The sequence below is a fragment of the Marmota monax genome, unplaced genomic scaffold (genome assembly GCF_021218885.2).
Source record: "Marmota monax isolate L192 unplaced genomic scaffold, Marmota_monax_Labrador192_F-V1.1 WCK01_AAM20220418_F8-fsc00478, whole genome shotgun sequence".
Taxonomy (NCBI): domain Eukaryota; kingdom Metazoa; phylum Chordata; class Mammalia; order Rodentia; family Sciuridae; genus Marmota; species Marmota monax.
Genome location: NW_026692074.1, coordinates 130,435 through 150,978, shown reverse-complemented (window position 1 = coordinate 150,978; position 20,544 = coordinate 130,435). Strand labels below are relative to the sequence as shown.

General features: G+C 37.1%; 1 pseudogene; it reads left to right on the top strand.

The window, feature by feature from the left end:
• The window catches only part of LOC124102951 (broad substrate specificity ATP-binding cassette transporter ABCG2-like), a 42,650-nt pseudogene extending 24,110 nt beyond the window's left edge, over positions 1–18,540 (top strand).
• The last annotated feature ends 2,004 nt before the right edge of the window (positions 18,541–20,544 follow it).

The window sequence follows — 20,544 nt, the reverse complement described above, 5'->3', positions numbered from 1 at the left end:
TAAAGAACAACAACAAATAAAAATTGAAAATGAAAGAAAAAGAAGAAAAAAAAAGAAAAAGAAAAGAAAAAAAATGATAATAATAATAATAATAATAATAATAAATGCAGTCCTAGAGTTCTATTAACTTCTCTTCCAGTAGGTGGAGCTGTGCCCACTGGGCCAAGCTTCTCCTCTCAATAGGTGGGAACCATTCACTGTGCAGCAGCTCTTTCTCCTAGACTGGGCGGGTCTCCAATCCTGAGTGTCTAGGGCCTTGTCTTGTGTTTCCTCAAGCCAGGCCGTGCTCACCTGTGGTGCTCACCACAATCCTGGCTACAAGCCAGGTCTGCTGCTCCTGGGAGCCCTGTTTTCATGAACACCTGGGCTCACTCTCCCTGTTTGCCTCCCTCAGACCCTAAGTTTGTAGAGCTTGGGGCTGAGATCCCCCAGCGAATTTGCTTGCCCTCCTGTAGCCACGCCCCCGGTAGCTGGTGCAAGAGACCTCAGTTGTCAGCACTGGTGGGAGCGGTAGCCTGGAGTTCCGCGCTGCGTGTCCCGCGCCACTCCTGATTCCCTCGGTCTGGTTATTGCCTTCACAGGAGAGCTGGGAGTGGCCCTTAAGGTTTCCCCGCTGTGTGGAGAGAGATGGCTAGGGGATTACACACCTGTCGCGCTGGTTTCAATGCAGTTATCTCCTCCGCCCGTGACGCCATTTCTCTGCCATGGTGATATCCCATGCAAATGGTGACCGTTTGTTCCCTTTGCCGGATGACCAATGCAACGGGTGGGTCCTGACTGTCTCTCCCAATCCCCGTTTCAGTCCTGTGGCCACTGCCTATGAAGGCTCGGTTGGCTTTTACCTCTGTAAGTTCCTAAGGGCCGGCCAATTATTTCAGCGGGATCGTTAGTGCTGAGTCACATGAAGCAGGCGAACCGGATCTTAATTGCCTCCGATTCGGGCTCTGTGTGTGTGTTCTGAGGGGCCCAGCCTGTACACCCCAGATCCACGTCAGCTCAGCATTGCCTAGTGATCCTGAGCAAACAGCATTTAGACAGTTTACGGCTCCCTATGCCCGCGCAGTTGAAGATGTCAGAGACTTGATCTCTCTGCGCCTGCCACCATGTTACATCTCCTCAGTAATATTCATGTTGCCCTTACAGCTTCCTGGTATAAGCAAGTTCTTGGGATTATACAAACTGCTGCTTCTGTTTCCAGTCCAGATTTCTAGAAATGAAACTCTGGGCCGCACTGACGATCGTCCGTGCTTGTCTGCGACCGTAGCAGAGCCGCCCTGGCCTCCGCAGCTCTTCAGCCCGGTGCCAGGCCCCAGGGGCCCAAGCGGCTGCCGCCGCGGCTCTCCGTCCCCCTCCTCCGGAGCACGGGTCCCCTGGCAGGGGGGTGCAGAACGACCCCAGAGCAGGCTCTGCCCGAAGGTGCAGCGGCGAGCAGGCCACAGAGACGCTCGAGGCTGCAGTCCAGCCTTCGGAGGACAGGGCTCGGCACGCAGCCCAGCTCCAACCTCTAGGTGCAGCTGCCGGACAGTGTATACAGAGCCATCAAGACAGCAAGCAGAAAGCAAATGGCGGCTCCCGTGGAGTGGATTTTCGGCACAGAAACCACAGCCCCGCCAGCAATCCCAATCCACAAACTCTCCCTGTATAAAAAATATTCAAAAAAAAAAGAAAAAAAAAAGGCAGGGCACACTGAGCTTTCTTTGCCTTGGGTACTTACAATCCACTGCTGATTACACATTCAGCTTCTCCGCCCGGAGCGAAGCGAAAGAGGAAGCAGATGGGAGCAAAGCGCCCGCGGCTCTGTTGGAGTGCCTTCTTTTGCACGTTATCCCTGTGAGCTGTACAACAGCCCTGCAGTCTTCTTTCTGGAGATCATTAATGGAGAATTTTCTGCTATGGTATTAAACAGAGAGGAAGAAGGGCGTGAAGGTACATCAGTCTCAGATTCACAGTTTTGGCTTAATCAATTTGGCTGAGGTTTTGTGATATGGAAAGATATTCTAACAGGGCTTTGTGAATTTGCATTTATGTTGTGTTCTGATACCAGTCAGCAGATAGGCTTTGTTACCTGTGAGTGCTATGGATTTTTGTTTGTTTTATTTATGAGTGAGCATTTATATGCTACTTTTGATTTTATGGAGGGGTTTCCATTAAAAATAAATATGCTCATTGTTATAGTACTTATAAATGAGAAACAGTTTTTTATGCATTAATATGTAGAATAAAAGGACCAGATTTTTATATTAACATTATAACTCTGTATGAAGATATTTATTTTAATAGTTAGGTTCCAAGTTGGGAGGAAAAGGTCAGTGAGTTTGCTGTTATCTGTAATTACAATCATAGTAGTACCCAGCTCATTCACCTGTGTATTCCTAATGTGAAATGTGGCAATAAAGCTAGTAATTTTTATATTCAAGCTCTAAAATCAAATTGTTATTGAAGAAAGGAGTCATAGAAAAATGGATTAAATAACTTGTTGTCTGATAGTAGTGCTTTTGTTCTTTATTCATTTTTATTTGAAAGTCAGGGAGACTGAAGAGCTCTCCAAGGGGAAAATACCAGTCATAGAAACATTAGTTGAGTTTTACCTCAACTCCTCCATCCACAGAGAAACGAAAGCTGAGTTAGACCAACTCTCAGGTGGTCAGAAGAAGAGGAGCTCAGCCTTCAAGGAGACCACCTATATCACTCCTTCTATCATCAGCTCAGATGGATTGTCTGGCGTTTTCTCAAAAACTTGCTGAGTGATCCTGAAGAAAACATATTTCAGGTGACCTGATTCTCTTTTGATTATGCTGTGAAATACCCGTGTAGAATTAACATGGTTTTGATATGATCTACTTCAGGAATTGGTTTATTCTCTTCCATTCACTTATTATCCTTGCTTCATTTGGTATGTAATCATGGCCAATAGAACAACAACAAAAAAAATCACAAGTTTTACTTATGGGAAAGTTTCTTAGTGATTCTTGGATTACCTCACCCAGAATTTTTGTTGATTTAGACAAATTATAATGGGTAATATTGAGTAGAAAAAAAAATTCCTCAAAAAAAAAATAATAAAGACAATATGTCTCAGATACGTATGGGTATTGCATAGCTGTCCCCTTTCATTTGCAGAATCATTCACAAGATCATGTGTTGCATTTTGGGAACTCAGAAAGCAGTACACAAAATGAGTAAAAATAAACATTTCTGTTCTCTCGCAATTCATTTGTTATGAGGGTAGAGACATGATAATTGATATATCAGATTGCAGAAAGGTCTATACAGAAAATTTAAGCACTGATGGAGGGAGAAGAGGGATGGGAGACAAAAGACAGTAGGGGCAAGAGGGTTGTTTTGCCCTTGAAATGAGGCAGTGAGAGAACTTGCTGTTACTGAATACAGTTGAGGGTTGTCTAGGCTGACCATTGTCTGGGCTGCCCACTGTCTGGTGGAAGATCCTGTATGCAAAGTGCTGTTCCTTATAATTCACCTTTCTTATTGAGAGATTTTAAACTTTAGAAAGCACTAGATACCTCAAAGGGTTTGCATTTTATGCACAGATAGTAACCAGAGTTAACAAGGCTATTCACTGTCAGGTTATCTCTCTTAACTAGGATGATATAATGTAGTTTTCTTCTTTGGCTAGCTCTGTGGTCATTATTGATTATCACTTTTGAAGGTTTTTCTGTTTTTAACCCCTGTGTCATACAAAGCTTTTCTAACTTCCAGTTCATTTTCTGTCATTTGTAAGGAAATCAGTTTAGCTGATTGTTTGGGGTTGAACACCAAGCCTGGAGACACTAGGCCTCTGTCTGCATCTTAAGGAGGCCTAGGACCAAATGCACATTATCAGTCATTGAGTTTCAGTTGAGTACTGAAAGATGGTCTTTGTTGGCTCTAATGAAGTACTACTGACTATTTAACATTAACCATCATAATTTTCATATTTAATTATTGCCTGCATCTGTATTTTAGTCAGATTGTCAATTTCTGCAAATGTTTGTTGTGCTTTTGATCTGTCATTTTTCTCAGACCATGGACAATTTTATGTCCTACCAATCAAGGGTAAAGTTTTACTGTTTCAGAGCAAATTTGATGTCATTTGGAAACATGTCAGATGACTTAGATCTATCAACCTGCATTAAATATTTTTGAACAATGTGATGTAATCCATTCATTATTTCATATGATTTATGTATTATGTTTCTTACTTGCTTCTCAAAGTAGTAGTTCTGGACAGAGTATGATTAGGACATAGCTACTTGCAAATACACCAGGATTGTGCATTTGGTCCTAGGTGTCCTTAAGATGCAAACAGAAGCCCAGTGCCTCCAGGCTTCGTGTTCAGCCTTCTGGTCTCATCAGTGAACTCAGTTCTGCAAAAGAAAGTCCAGTAATATTCAGAGAATAGTAGTCTGTAGAATAAGGGGAGAACTCTTAGAGATCCCTGAGCTTAGTGGGACAAATCTCAACAGTTTTCTAAATGCTGGAATGTTTGTGTAGGAAGAGGCAAACTCTTTTGTGGGAAGCGCCAAATAGTTAATATTTTAGGCTTTTCAGGTCCATATAATCATTGTCTCAGGTAGTTACCTCTCACATTAGAGTGAAAGCAGCCTTAGGTCATACATAAAAAATGAACCTGGCTATGTTCTTCTAAAACTTTGATTCATGGATCATGAATTTCATATAAATCTTATATCAAAAGACATAGTATTTTTATGATTTAGCTTTATAAAACTGTTATTAGTTTGTGGGCAGAAGAAAAAACAGTAGCTGGCCTCATTTGACCTGTGGAGCATAGTTTAATGATCCTTTTGGTTTAGGATTCTTAAATTGGAGTGTTCTTTTTGCCTAAGTTTTGAAGATAGATTTGTTAAAATATTAAGACAGATTTGTTTTATGGCTTCCTTCTTATAAGACCCTATCTGTTACCTGATAGCTATGTTTTGATTTAAACTAGTTATTTACACGATTCAGACTTGACCTCTAGCCACCAGTTGTATTTGGAAGTTCTTAGAATAAATGAATTATCTATATAAAATTATTTAGAGTTTATAAATTGTGCTAATGTTTTCCTGATTAAATCAATTTGGAAGACATTGTTATCAATCTGTCTGAGAATCATTGTTTCTATTAACATATTGAACATCTATAGATTTTTTTTTTTTTTTTTTTTAGTTAAAGCTATAGACATCCCTCAGAGCACATCCTTGATAAATGTTGCTTCAACATATTTGAACAAAGACTGAGTAACATTTTGGAAGAACTCCTTTTTCATCTTTTTGTTTAAAACAAACCAGATGCACAAAGCTCATATATATGGCCATTATCACTACTAATGCTTAGTTTTCTTTTTTTTTTTTAAATGTAAGACAGAATAATATGTGTAACCTCATAAAAGTATGCATGATATTGTCATGCAATTCTTTGTTTTGTTAAATGTTTGAAAGCTGACTGATAATTGTAGAATTTTGAAAACTATAGGAAACATCCTAGTACTTATTGGTAGTATAAGATGTCAAGTTGGAATGAAAATAAACTAAGAATATGGAGTGTTGAAACTGAAAGATTGAATATTCTTAAAAGTTATACTGTATGAAAGTAAAGACTCTTGTTTATCTGTTTATATTGCACATTGGTAGAACCATCAGCATTTATTTGGAAGTCTTTCCAGATTAGGGTCCCCACAAACTATTCATTACAGATCATGCTTCATTTTTTTTAAACTTTATTTTCCTTTATGCCATAAATGTTCTTCACAGATTATTTCCCATTTTAATACTGTTATAGTATTGAGTTTCATTTGTTCCCAAATGACTTCCCCAGATCCCTGCATGTCTGTTAATTTTAGTAGCATTTGTGGGTTCAGTACTTGAATTGAACTGGACCCTTAACTGACAGTGCCTGGTGGACACTGAGAGTAATTTTAGCTTGTCCAGTAGTCTACTTGTTGTCCTGCCAATTCCCTGAAGAAAAGATACCTTAATTTGCCATCTAATTTAGATAGCATTTTCATAACATATACTGCTTTATATTCTCCTAGGGACTCTGGCCACACCATTAAAGTGTTTATTGAAATGGAGAGATGTGATTATATATCCATGTGTCATATAATAAAAAATGACATGAAAAATCTTAACTCTAATTGAAATTCTTACCTTTTTTATGTTCATTTTTCTTTTTGAAAAGATAACTGTGGCAGTCATTCTGGGAGTGGTCATAGGTGCATTTTTCCTGGCACTAAAACATGATTGTACTGACGTCTACCATAGTTAGGTCAATTTGGATCTTGATTTTGATAAAATGCCATTACTTTTTTCAAGCTTGTAGACATCCATTCAAGAATTTGGATTTATGATAAGTATGGTGCAAAACTCAGGAAAGAGTCAATATTCTTTTTTACACATGTATGTATATGTGGTAAATTATATGCAAGCTGAAGTTTACCCTTTCAGCCATTTTTATATGTGTATTTCAGTGGCATCACATACATTTATACTGAGAATCCATCACTGCTATCCACCTCCAGACCTTTCTTTCATATTCTGAAATGCAGTCTTCATACCATTGAATAGTAACTCTCCCTACCCACTTCTCCCAACCCCTGGCAACCATCTTTGACTTTCTCTGTTGCAGTCATATAATATTTTTTTGCATATGACTGGCTTATTTCCCTTAGCATAATGTTCTCAAGGTTCATCCAAACTGTAGTATATGTTGGAATTTGTTTTTTAAGGCCAACTAATTGTCCACTATATTGTTTATGCATCCATTCATGAAAGTCTGTGTCATTGTCCCCTTTTTGGCTATTGTGAGTAATACTGCAATTAGTAGAATTATCTCTGTGAGTCTCTGCTTTCACCTCAATGGGGTATATTGAATGGCTGGGTCATAAGGACTTTCTGTTAAGTTTTCCAAGACCTGCCATGCTGTCCTCCACTGCAGCTGCACCATTTTCCATTGTACCAGCAGCAGGCAGGGGTTCCAGATTCTCCACGTCCCCACCAGAACTTGTTCATTTTTCTTTTTGTAAATAATAGAGATCTATTGGATTTTTGGTGAATATCTTGTGAAGTCTTTTGCCTTTTTAAACATTGAATTGTTTTATTTTTTCATTATTGTTGACTTGGAGTTCTTTATATTTATGGATTTCTGATCCTTTATCAGTTACTTAATTTGTGAAGAGTTTCTCCTATCTTTTGGGTTATCTATTCACTCTGTTGGTAGTGTGTTTGACACATAAATGTTTCTAATTTTGATATAATCAAGATTGTCTGTTGTTGTTATTGTTACTAGTGAGTCAATTTCTTTGAATTTTGGTGTTTTTTTCTTTCTTTTTTTTTTTTGGAACATAGGAGTGTCAGATAAGAGGACAGGACTCAGTTTTTCCTATTGTGTGGAGCACTCATATTACTTGTTGTGATTGTTGCCTAGTTTCAACTGTAATGTGTCCTTTAATCTCTCCTCATGATGAGAGATTTAACTGGCTGTGTCATGTTCTGAACATGGGTGTTCAGCAACATCCCAGACCCAGGGTTCTCCTCATAGTTCATGTATGGAGAACCATACGTGGCTACCTGATGGGATGGCTGCTTGTCATCCAGAGCCTAAGGTGACCTCTAAACAGCCAAAGGGGCTGTATGGTCTTATCCCCATTTTATTATAGAGGGTGATTGTAAAAGCTTGTGTTGAGTCTATTTTGATACACGGAGAAGGCTGGCTATTTTCTAAACTAAGAATGAGCATTGTTTAGATTTACACTGTCCCCCAAACTCTCATGTGTTGAAGGGTTCCCCAATGCAGGAGTGTTCAGAGGTGGGGCTTTCAGGTAGTGATAGAATCACGAAGGCACATTTCTCCCCAGTGGATTCATCAATTGATAGTTAGAAAGACTTGTGAGTGTGGGACCTAGTTGGAGGTAGCAGGTCACTGGGGGCATGCCCTGGAGGAAGGTTGATCTTTTCCCTGGCCCCTCCTCCTCTCTCTTTCTCTCTGCTTCCTGGCTTCAATGAGCTGAGCAGCTTTCCTCCAGCATCACTTCTGCCATAATATTCTGCTTTAACCCCAACCAAAGGAGTCAGCCAAGGGTGGACTGAAACCTCTGAAACTGTATATCAGTGTAAATTTTTTTTCCCCGTAAATTGTTTATGTCAGAGCCAGGTACTGCCTATAATCCCACCTACTTGGGAGGTGGAGTCAGAACAGCCTCAGCAGCTTAGCAAGATCCTGTCTCAAGATAAAAAATAAGGACTGGGGCTGGAGCTGAGTGGTAAAGTGCCCCTGGGTTCAACCCCTGGTTCCAAAAAACATTGTTTATGCTAAGTATCTTGGTCAATTTCTTGAGATTATTTTTGAAGAATTTAGACATCAACCTTATTTTAATTCGTTCTTTTGACTTACCTTTGTTAACATTTTCTGTGGGCATTTGGCTATGTGAAAGTAACCTGTGTGTGTGGCTTACCTAATCCCTCCTGGGGTGATCAGTGATTTATTCTTTTGATTAGAAAACAGTAGTTTTGCATCATTTTGGAAACTATGTCCTTAAAGCACTCGCCAGCAGTGACTATTAGTCCTTTATCATTTGAAATTGCTAGGGAGGCCAAAGGTTTTGTTCTTCTTTGGGATCAAGTACTATCCTTGCACTTTCTCTAACCTGTATAACTAAGAACTGGCTTTGAATCCTATGTAGAGTGTGAGCACCTTTGATTCAATAGCTTTATAAGGTTGTAGTTATGGCTAAGCAAATTTGGAAAATGTATTTTAAAATGATTGTATCCACTAATCCCAATTCTAGATATTTATGGAAATTATTTGAAATCAGTTTGTGAAAAAGGTGTCATCAGTCCTATGTTCATTGCAGCACTATTCACAATAGTCAAGTTAAGGAATCAAAGTGCCTGTCAGCAGATGAATGGGAAAAAAAAATGTGGTATGTATACATAATGGAATACTGTTCAGCCCTGAAAACTGAAATTTTGTCATTTGTGACAACATGGATGGAAGTGGAGAATATTATGGAAAGTAAATTAATCCAGGCTCAGAAAGACAAATAACACATATTCTCACTCATACATACATTCTAGAACAATTAAATTCTTAGAAGCATAGAATAGAATAGTAAATGGTGGTTGCCAGAATCTGAGGGATGGGCAGAATGAGGAGATTATGATCAAAGGGTACAAAGTCTCAGATTGAAGAGACACATATTTTTTTAAATTTTTTTGAGACACATTGCTCATTGCTGTGAAGATGCTAAATAATAATATACCTTTAAAAATTGCTTGGATTAAATTTCAAATGTTTTCATCATGAAAAATGATAAATATTTGAGGTGGTGGAAATCACCTGAATTACCTTGATTTCATTATTTAACATATTTATGAATAGTATCATTACTTTGTACCATATATGCACAAGTATATTTTGATTTATTTGAAATTAAAAATTAAAATCAATCAGATAAATACTAGATATGACAAATGTGAGTTACTATCTTATAAAGAATTAGAATGAATTGGTTCTGTAATAATAAAAAGTAATATAAGATAAATCATATTATGTATCTGAATGAATTTCATTGTCTTTTTTCTCAGAGTTATGAACACTATAATATCATTAGCTATATTGAACTGAATCTTTGCTATATCCCATGCATCTCAAATTAGCTTATAAGTTTACATAAGGTATATTTTTGGACTCAAAGTTATATAGTTGATTATCTACTAGGCATGGCTATTTCCTATTTATTTTAATTGTCATATTGACATTTACATGTTTACACATTTACAGGTACTATTATTTTATCATTCTTTAAGTATTAAGAAAATATATGGAGTGTCTCTGGACTCCTGTTTCTCCTTTAAGATAGCTGGAATTGTTCACTTGAATTTATATTTAAAATATTTTTTCTCTTGTTTTTTATGTCACTTAATTGATGTACTACATTATCTTTTTTTTCAAAATGTTTCAATTAAAAATCATTCATATCAGTTAAGTTGGTTTGAAGAGAAGTTTGTTCTTATTTCCAGGAGGTTGGTATATAATCATAAAATTTATATTTTTATAAAGGCATAAATTCACTGAACCCTTAAAAAAAAACACAATTATTTTACTGAGAAGGTACACAGAATTTTTTTCTTCTTAAATTATATCTGTTTGATTCATTTTTGAAGACCTTGGAGGAAGGTGGCTGTCCTGGTCAGGGATGACTGCCGGGCTTTGCTGTCCTGTGTGCTGTCTGTGTGTCTGAAGGAACGGAGTGCGGGTTCCTTCCAACATCTGGCATTTTTTTTTCACATGTCTCACCATCTTCTTGACTCAACTTTAAAATCAAACTGGCTAATTAAATTTTTAACCATCTGAGGAGTTATTAAGTTTGCTGTTTCTCTGTTTATATTCTAGGAATGGTGCCAAGCATTCATTCCTAAAATATAAACAGAGAAACATTGAATTCAAGGTGATGGTATTTCTTTGACCAGATAGCTCAGGCTGACATAACAAAATACTAAAGACTCTATTTTAAAGAAAAATTTGTGGAAGGAGATCCTGTGAGTTGAAAGCTGATCTAATAGCTTTGAATTGACTGAGGATTTTTTTGTTGTTGTTCTTCTGTCCTGGCAGAGCCCGGGCAGTCTGTACACTATCTTCCAGAGTTTAGCATGCCTGTTAGGAGGAAAGAGTGTTGAGCTGGAGAAGCTCTTTAGGTGAGTAGGTTTCTATTTCGGGAGTGGATCTATAGTTGGGTCAAAGGTGTGACCCAGAGGATTACCAGTATTTTTCTTTTATTTCTTGGTTTTTTTAGTTGACAAATATAAACTGTATGTATTTATCATTGTGTAACATGAGCTTTCGAAATATGTATGCAGGTTATCACAATTAATTGAAAACAAGCAGTCAAGAGTGAAATAGAAAATCAAGAGCTTGTGGGGCCTGTCACCAAAGGAAAACAAAGTTTCAGAATTAGGTGTGGTCATCAGTTTGCAGTGCTGCAGAGAAAGCCAGCAATAAAGAGCTGAAAAGTATCTTTAGGTTTTTTGGAAATAACAGGCCACCATGACCCTTGCAAGAAAAGTTTGAAGTTCTTGGTAGAGAGTTAAGTTGTAGGATTAGCAGTAAATTGGAGGTGGGAGTACAGTTGGCCTTAGTGGATGAAGGAATGGAAAGATCCAGAGGGCAGTCTTACACTAAAAAGCAGCCTGGGTTGTTTCTTCTGCTTTCAAAAGTGGAAGATATTTTACCATATTTATATGCCAAGGACTGGAATTATCAGAAAGGGAAGGAATGAAGATACTGGTGGAAGAGTTTGGAATTACAGGAGAGAGACATCAGGAAAAAGAAAGATGAGGATTTGGTAGCTGATGGGTGTATTGCTTGGTGATTGTTGAAGGGAGAAGTCCTTTTCTTTTTCTAACATGAGAGAAGCAGAAGTACAAAAAGTTTAGGGATCATAAGTTGCTTTGAGGCCTTGGAGAATAACAGTGTCATCTTTTACAGGGTCAGAATTGGAGTGAAGAAAATCTTCCGTTATTGCTAAGATTAACCCTTTTTGTACTACTAAGAGGGAGTCAGCCTGAGAGGAGAAGCAGGGTATCTGAGAAGAGTGAGGAGATGCAGACTCTGTGTCCCACCTCCAGGGAGGCTATACCTGCAATGGAGAAGGGATGGGGGCGGGGGGGGGTCAGCCTAGAGCCCATGGGCAGCTGGTGGCAGACCTGGTGGCAGCAGGAACCTAGACAGCAGGATCTCAGCTGGGCTGTGCCTTGGACTAATCTGGGATGTGTGGTGTGTGTTTTTGTTTTGTAGACAAGAGCTTATTAGTGGATGGTATGAAGTGTCATCTTACTTCTTTGGAAAACTGGTATCTGATTTACTACCCAGGAGTTTGCTGCCAATTATATGTAATTGTGTAGCATACTTCTTGATATGTAAGTAACAATACAAAGAGAATGTGTCTTTAGATTTGCTTATGTTTTAAAACCAATTTCTTTTGCCAGCATGTTTATGGTTCCTACAATTAGAAGTACAAAACTGGCCACCACTAGAGAAGTGTGTATCGATTGTGCATGCTCAACAATAGCCATTCAGTTGAGTATAGTTGTCAAGTCTTTCCCAAGTGAAGCTTCTTGTTTTTGATTTTGGTGCAGTGCTGGGTATCAATACAATGGCTTCATGGATGATAGACAAACGCTCTATCTCTGAGATACATCCCCAGCTGTTTTAATTTTTTTTGACTTGATCAGGGTCTTTCTAAGCTTCTCAGACTAGTCTTAAAATTTAGATCATCTTGCCTCAGTGCGCTGAATAACTGGGATTGCACACACATGCCCCATGCTCTACTCAACAGAACTTTCAATATTTACAAAACTTCATTTTACCAAGATGCCATGTATCATGAAGAAACATAGAAATAATTTATAAAAAACTCAACACTATGCTGAGGAGCTGTGATAGTTATTGCCTACTTATCTATATTGTTTCTCTTTGTCTCTCAACATGTAACTATATACAGATAAAATTTAGATTGGTATGCATTATTGATAAGGTCTACAGAGATATATAGAAAAGTAAAGAATCTGTGTACATATGTCTTCTTTCCCTCTACCCTTAATAATGAGAGAAAGGTGGTTACTTTGGGGTTTATTGATTTAATAATCATTGTTGCATTGTTCTCAGACTTTACACCAGGGTCATTGCTTCTGAATTTCTATATGTTTCTCTCTTTCTCACATACACTGGAAATATCTATTTATGATAACACACTGTAGTATAAGATCCCCAAACTTCCAGTTTACAAATAAGAGGTGTGTTATAAGCAATTGGTCATGGTATCAAGGCCCGAAACTCCTGATCAGTGTTCTTATAGCTGATCCAAATCTTTAAACTATATAATGAATGTTTGCTTGTTACACTTTTTAAAGTATACTTATCTTATTCTATTTTCTATCACAGAGCCATGTGATGGTTTGTCTGGGAGACTTAGGTATGGAGATTCCTTTCCTTCCCCCAGGCATTAAAACCACTGAAGTTGTAAAACCTGATCCCTGTTTCTTCAGTAATGCAGTGACAGCAAACAGTGAGCAATGTGGTGATGTCTGAGTACAGGAGAAGGCAGTATAATTTGACCAGTTGTGTTGCCTGTGCCTCTCCATCTAAGTAGTTCTGAAGTTCGTCCTAATTCCACATATGAAAACAGAGGTGCTATACGGAAAAGTGCTTTGGAAGTAAATGTACAAAAGAAATCTGTGTGGTAACTTCATGCAATTATATATAGGTGAAAATTGAAATTGCTGGCCCATGGTATTTGGATGTGGGTAACTTTCTTCCTTCAGGTATTAATTGCTCTGAATATTAGCATTATTTGCATGGTAAATGATCCTGAATACATATTGACCTAGGCAGCAGTGCTAAACCCTTCTTTTCTTTCTAAGGATTGAAACTGGAGGCAGAAGCTTTCTCAATCATGATGCTTACTGTTTTGATGGTGTACTATTCAACTGCTTCCCTGCTACTGGCTATAGGTTCATATCAACGTTTGTTCATAGCAGCAGTTTTAAGTACCTATTATCTGTTAATGCTGGTGAGTATGAACTGTACTTCTCTCAGAAGGAAATTTCCCCTTCTTTCTTCATTGTACCTTTACCTGTCATTTAAAACCTACTTTCCATATTCTATACATGGGATTTGGATGCTTCCAGGAGGCCTAGATGAGGTATATTCTAGAGAATTTACCAGCTTTCCTTCTCAACTTTATCCAAACTTATTTTGCTAGTGTTCTAATGTAGTTAGTATGAATATGTCTTTAGTGATGAGCTTTTAAAAGACACTTCTTGATAGTATTGAAGTATTGAATAAGACCTTGAACTTTAGAAACCAGAGTAATGAGAACAGTAGACTCTCTAACTGCTTTTCATGCTGGAGTTAAAGAACCCCCAGCTGTTTAACCAGCGGAGACAGTTTCATTGGATGCATTGAAACTCCAAGGTGAATGTGAAGCTCCTTGGGAAGTGTAATAGTGTGTGGCATGGGGAGGGGTATCTTACCTGGGTCCTGTATTTTGAAAAGGAGTGTTTTAAGAATACTGGAAAATTCCAAAGTCCACAGTATTAGGTGATTCCCTTTTTGTGTTCCTAAGAATCTCTATATCAAGTATTTCTGCTTATCTTTTCTTTATAATGGTTACTTAATTCTAATCTCACATGGCCCTAAAGTTTGTAATCACATAGATGAATTAACAGATAAACAGATCAAGTTCCCCTGTTTTTTTTTTTTTTTTTTTTTTTTTTTTTTGTGTGTGTGTGTGTGGTGCTGGGTATTGAACCCAGGGCTTTGTGCAAATGAGGCAAACACCCTACCCACTGAGCTATATCCCCAACATAGTTCTCACATTTTTGTTCCATGACATGGACTAAACAGGAGTGCTTAACCAATTAATGCACTTGTTATCTCTGCTACAATAGATGTCTTTCAGTGATACATAATCAGCATAAGTTCTTGTCAAAGTGTAAATCTTTCATTTCTGAATTTGTCAACTACAGTGTATCTCATTCAGAAAGTGATGTCTTGTTTATATTTCATCTAATAAATAAAATATCCTTTAATAAATACAGATGAATTGTTTGATTTATTGGATGCTTTGATTGAATATTATTGTAAAGGTTCTTGGTAGAACCTTAAAACCATAGTCATGAAACCACATGTTACTCAGAGATGGTATGTGTTATATGAAGCACTTGGTTAGGTCAAATCTAATTTTGGGCAGACATACAACATTGTCATTATTTTGCTATCCTAGTGGTACCAAGTAGGTGGTACTTGGTACCATTTAGGACAAGTGTTGTGTGAACCTCATAGCTGTTCCTTATGTTTTGAGAAGTCGTTCCTAGTGTCTCTATTGTAATATTGATTTCTGATAGCTTTAAATGGAAGTATTGACCATATTTTCTGCTGTACTTCATCATATTATTGTGTTTATCAGTTCTAGGCTTTGGATAATCTGAAGTCTGCATTCTGAACCTCAAATTATTCTTAATGTCATTTTTTAGTCATTAGGCCATAAAATATGTATTGTCAACTACTTATATAGCATTTATGTTATAGTATCATTAAGGAATATGGAAAGGATTTGAAATATATAGGAAGTAATATTAAAGTAAAAAAGGAAGTACATGATTTACATGCAAATACTACACCATTTAAAAGATAAGGTATTTGAATACCTGAAGATTTTGGAATCTGTGAACTGAGGTTCTGGAACCAATCCCCCTCAGGTACCAAGGAATGACTACTTCTTAAACTTCCATTGTGTGCAGTTATAGAGAATGTTGAGGACATAGTTTTAATAATTTTAGATCATCCAAATACTATATATTATACAGATTATAGGTAATGGTCCTTCCTTTAAAATAATAAACATCCTTAGATACACAGAGGTGTATACACATTCAAATGATGAAGATTTTTTTTTTTTTTAGAGTAACTGGAAGGAATATGAAGAGAGTTGATCCTAGTAGAAATGTTTGAAAAGTTGTAGAGTTGAAAGTTGAAAACGGTATTATCTAGAATTATTCATAAAATCAACAGTTGGGTTCTGATTCATGGTCTTTGCTTTTTATAGGGTTTATTGGGTATATTGCTGACTTTCACTCCTCTTCCACCTTGGCTATCATGGCTTGAGTACTTCAGTATCCCTCACTATGGCTATTTGGTAAGTTGTCTTCATCTGTTATAGTACATGTGTTTCCAAGCTATGAGAAAAGCAAAATAAAGCCTGACCAGCTCATTTCCCCAGCCATGAGCTGTGAATGTCTGTGATTTTGGAGTCTCCTTTCAAGAGCAATGAATGAAACTCTCCTGTTAGCCTCAGTTAGCACAAGTTCCTGGAGTCACATGGGGTTTTCCCCAGTCACCCCATTGTTTGAAGAAGAGGAGAGTTATGGATAAATCTCATAGTAAAATGTGAAGATAAAAGTTGATGATAAACATGTTGTGTTTTAGTTAAATAAGGAAGTAAATGAGATGATGAGAGACTAGAATTATAGTTTATATCAAAAGGAAAACTAGAACAGAACGAAAATCATATAATACTCAAAACCATATTGTCTTTCATGAGCTATTCAACTCCAAAATAACCTGTGTCAATATAGAATGATTACATTTTCGACTATCATAATTAAAATGGATTGGAAGAAAATAAATAAGAGAAGATTGCTCTTATAAATCAGCAATATTCTTTGAGCTCTATTATGTAAGGAAAATAAAAAAAGAGAAACAGAGACAAGATGCAGAGGCAGAATAGCAGAATAGCCAAGCTGTTAGCTTTATTTATATCAATAAGTTACATTAGATCATTGGCATCAGTAGTACATTATTGCTCGTTGTGTCATTAGGCAGCTTACAGAGTAAGTAACATTATGCAGCTTATTCATCACTTACATGCTATAGTTGCAATATGTAATGTTAAGACATTTGTGTAGCTCTCAAAAGAGTCCATTGTTTAAATTTACTGTTGTGTGAACAGGTTCAGGTGCAGCGGAGCTTGGTGAAACATTGTGGTTGTCTAATAAGAGAGTTTTTTTATTCCCAGGAGCTGTGAGCCTGAGGTCAAGGTTGAGCCTCATAAGACTCTAGCACAGATCCTCCTTATGAAGAGCATTGCTTGCTATAGCAGCTAGGCATCCCATGTCTTTGCACAGAAATTTTCCTAGAAGCCAGGCATTCTGTGTCTTTGCACAGAAACTTCCTAGCCACCAAGCATGCCACAGTTATGAAGCCATCAGAGACTCCAAACCCAATCACAGAACCATTTCACTGTTATATCGTTTTAATTATAGTGTTTGAGGCATAAAATTGGGAGAGAAGGAAGTAACCACAATCGAATTTAACCAGAGTTCTCCTTTCTTATCCAATGGGAACCATCATCTCAACCCTAGTCTACTTTATTTCCAGGGAAAATTAGGTACTTTGCTGTGGCAAAGACATGGCAAGAAAGAGAATATTTTTTAGAAATAATCATAAACATTAAACTTGAGTACATAATTGTGATAATTCCTTGACACTATTTACCTTGCCCCCTTGTGATAATCCCTTGAAACTATTTATCTTGCCCTTCTCCCCCTTGTGTTTTAGGCTTTGCAACACAATGAATTTTTGGGACGAAACTACTGTCCAGAACTTAATACAACAGAAAGCAGTAGCTGTTCCAATTATGTGATGTAAGTTTGCATTCAGTGTCACATTGGGTTTGCTTACTATCATAGTATGATATGGAAAGGTCCCTGGCCTTAGAGCTGGTAAGGATCCTTTCAAGGTCAATAAGACTTTCTAAGCCTAAGTTTTCTAACTTGTAAAGTGAGTTGTTGTGCACTAATGTATGTGAACATGTTGTGTAACTCTGGTTCTCTTAACAGTAAAATATTATCGAATGTGAAAAAATGAGTTCTTTTTCAGAACATTTGAATTTGTAATAGACTATTTTGATGGTTTACTAAGGGTTTATAGTCTGTGAACCTCTGGATTATTGGCTACTGGTAGGCCCTGCCCAGGTGCTTTTCTCACCTGTGACAGAGGCACTCCATCCTGCTCTCCTCCAGCTGCTACTTAAGGTTTGAGCCTGATCCTAGACCTGCTGGTGTCTTCTGAGTATCTGCAATGCTCATTATAGTATTGGTGTGAGAGCTGACAGAACAGAATTCTGTTCACAAGCCCTTTTCCCCCCTGGTTCTGGTTTTAGAATTCTTAGCCTATTTTTTGGATGACTATCTTGTGATGTAAGCAGAATTTAAGGAGCTTTGATCATATTAACAAGGGACAGAGTTTTCATCATCAAAGGTTTTTTACAATCTAATTTAGATTGAGGTTTTCCCACCAGGAGAAAATGAATTTACTTGATCAGTATTTCCTTTGAAGAGAGCAGCATTATAGATTTGAAAACAGATGAATCTGAGAAGCCTAGGAAATTGGTTCATAGTGTGAATCTGTAAACTTGGCCAAGTAAGTTAAGCCTGCATCATCTCCTTTTTGAAATATGCATAATATTTATATTCCTTTAGATTGTTTTAGGAATTAACTAAGCTGTCAGGCACAGGTTACTTAGTATATCTAGCAAAATTTGAAGTACTCAATGACTGTTAGCTATTACTTATAAAATGACAAATACTGAATATTTAGATGACCTATAGACTTCTTTAACAAAGGAATAGCAACTATATTGAGTACAGTTTGAAAGATGTTAGGAATATAGTCATATATTTTTGTGTTGAATTTCAGATGTACTGGTTAAGAATTCTTGACAAACCAGGGCATCGATCTTTCACCTTGGACTTTATGGAAGAATCATGTGGCTTTGGCTTTTATGATGATAATTTTCCTCACAATTGCCTACCTAAAATTGTTATTTCTTAAAAGAAGTTATTAAACTCACCTTTAATATACTATGAGTTACTCTTACATTAATAAGAAGCACCTTAATTTATTTTAAGTATCCAATGAAGATTTTTTTGTTGTGCATGATTGCCAACATACTGTTGAAGTGTTTTCAATAGAAACAAATTTCAGAAAAATCACAACTAACAGAACTATAAATGAAAGAATCCAAGCCCAAAACTAGTATATATAAGTTCCTCTTATTAGACAATATTTACGGGGAGAAATTCAGTTGAATTTATCAGTCTGAAAAAAGAGAATTGAATTCTAGAAACTCTTGACTAGTTATAATATCTCTGACTGATTAGTTTTCTCATTTTTCAACTTCAATACATAGGTTAGTAGCCCTTCTATTTTAATAGTTTATGAACTATGACCTGCCATTACTTAATAAATAACAAATATGTTAAAATATAATGCTATATTGGAAGAATGAAATCTAAATTAGATTGTAAAAAAACAGTGATATTTCTAGGGTAAAAAAAATCATGATGATAACAAAACATGTCTATGATAATCTTATTAAGGTTGGTGGAACTTACTGATACTTCTAGTGGGGGTCTCAAATCTCAGTAGTCTTTACTGTGGGCTTTGAGATTTAGTTATACTGAAAGCCAGGCCAAGGATACGGTTCTTGTGCATTTCTGGGATATTCTGGCTCTGAAATCACTTCACTTCCCAGCTGTCTCAGTGGCATATATGTGGTTGCTTCAGAATATCCTGAGAGCTCCGTTAAGACACCAATGTCTCGCCCTGCCTGTCCCAACACAGCAGCACCTGCAAATCTGCCTCCATGAAGAATTTGCCAGGGCTAAATTTGGTCATTTCCAAGGTCCTTCCAGGTTTAAAAACTTTAGACTTATAGTCTAATGACTGTTGTATCTGGGCCCACACAGGATCCCCCCACTTGTACACCTCGTTTATTTCTATACTCTGTGTTCATCCTCACCTTTACCAGAAATGGGAAAGTATTTGCCAGTAATACTGAAATATTTTTAATCCTTTGTTTGATTGAAGGGTATGTAATAAAAAGTACAGTTCAGTGAATTACCAAAAATGAAGATATGTGTGCAACCTCCAGTTCAGGTCAAGAAGGTAAAACATGGCCAGCACTCAGGAGGCCCACGTGCCCCTTTCCCAATCACTACTTCCTCTTTTCTCTATGGGTTGTTTTTGAAATGACACTTGTGTGTTCATCTGTGTTGCTGTTATCAGAACATCACTACAGCTCAGGTTTGTTCTTGTGTGCATCGGTACATAGTTAAGTCTCCTTCCCACATTTTTTGATAAACTTTTAATTTTCAAGTAATCTAAGATTTATAGAAAAGTTGAAAAGATAGTGTAGGAAGTTCTCATGTGCCCTTTACCCAGATTCACTTAATGTTAATATTTTATATGGTTCATATAAAACAAGGTATAGTGATGAGGCTAAGAATTTACATCAAAGCATTGCTGTTAATTCAACTGCACACTCTGGCCAGATTTCATCACTTTTCTACCATCATTGTTTCACTGTTCTGGGCTACAGTTCAGGAGGTCACAGTCCATCCAGCTACCCTTCCTAAAAGCAAAATACTTACAGGAATCAAGCAATTTGGGGGCCAGTGAACAGAGATCCCCAGTTATTGGTGATCTTGTGTATCATTTTAGCCCTTCAGAGCTGCCTCCAATGTTGTGACAACATGTGTCTGGACAAAGGTTTATATTTTTATATTTGAACTTTAAGGATTTTTTTTTTCTTCTTATGATTTGACTAAGGCATCATCTCAAAACTTATACAGTTTTCCTGGTTATTATGTGAATATCAGGTGAATAAATTTTTCCTGTGTTTTGTACAGCTCTGGCCATTCCTACCTCACTGTGTACGTGCTTCCATATTACATACATCTATAACTTACACTAGACCAACCAGAACAAGACAAATGATCAAAATTTAATACCAACTTTTAAAAATATGAATTTAATAAGAATATATACTAGTATGTTTATCCCACTTTTGTATTATATTTGTCTTTTTACTTATATTTTATTTTGTTTTATTTTTGTTTATACTGGAGATTGAATCCAGTGATGGTCTACCCCTGAGCTCATTCTTTCAAGACAGCTCTTAGCAGGATCCTTCCATTTTCTTGGGTG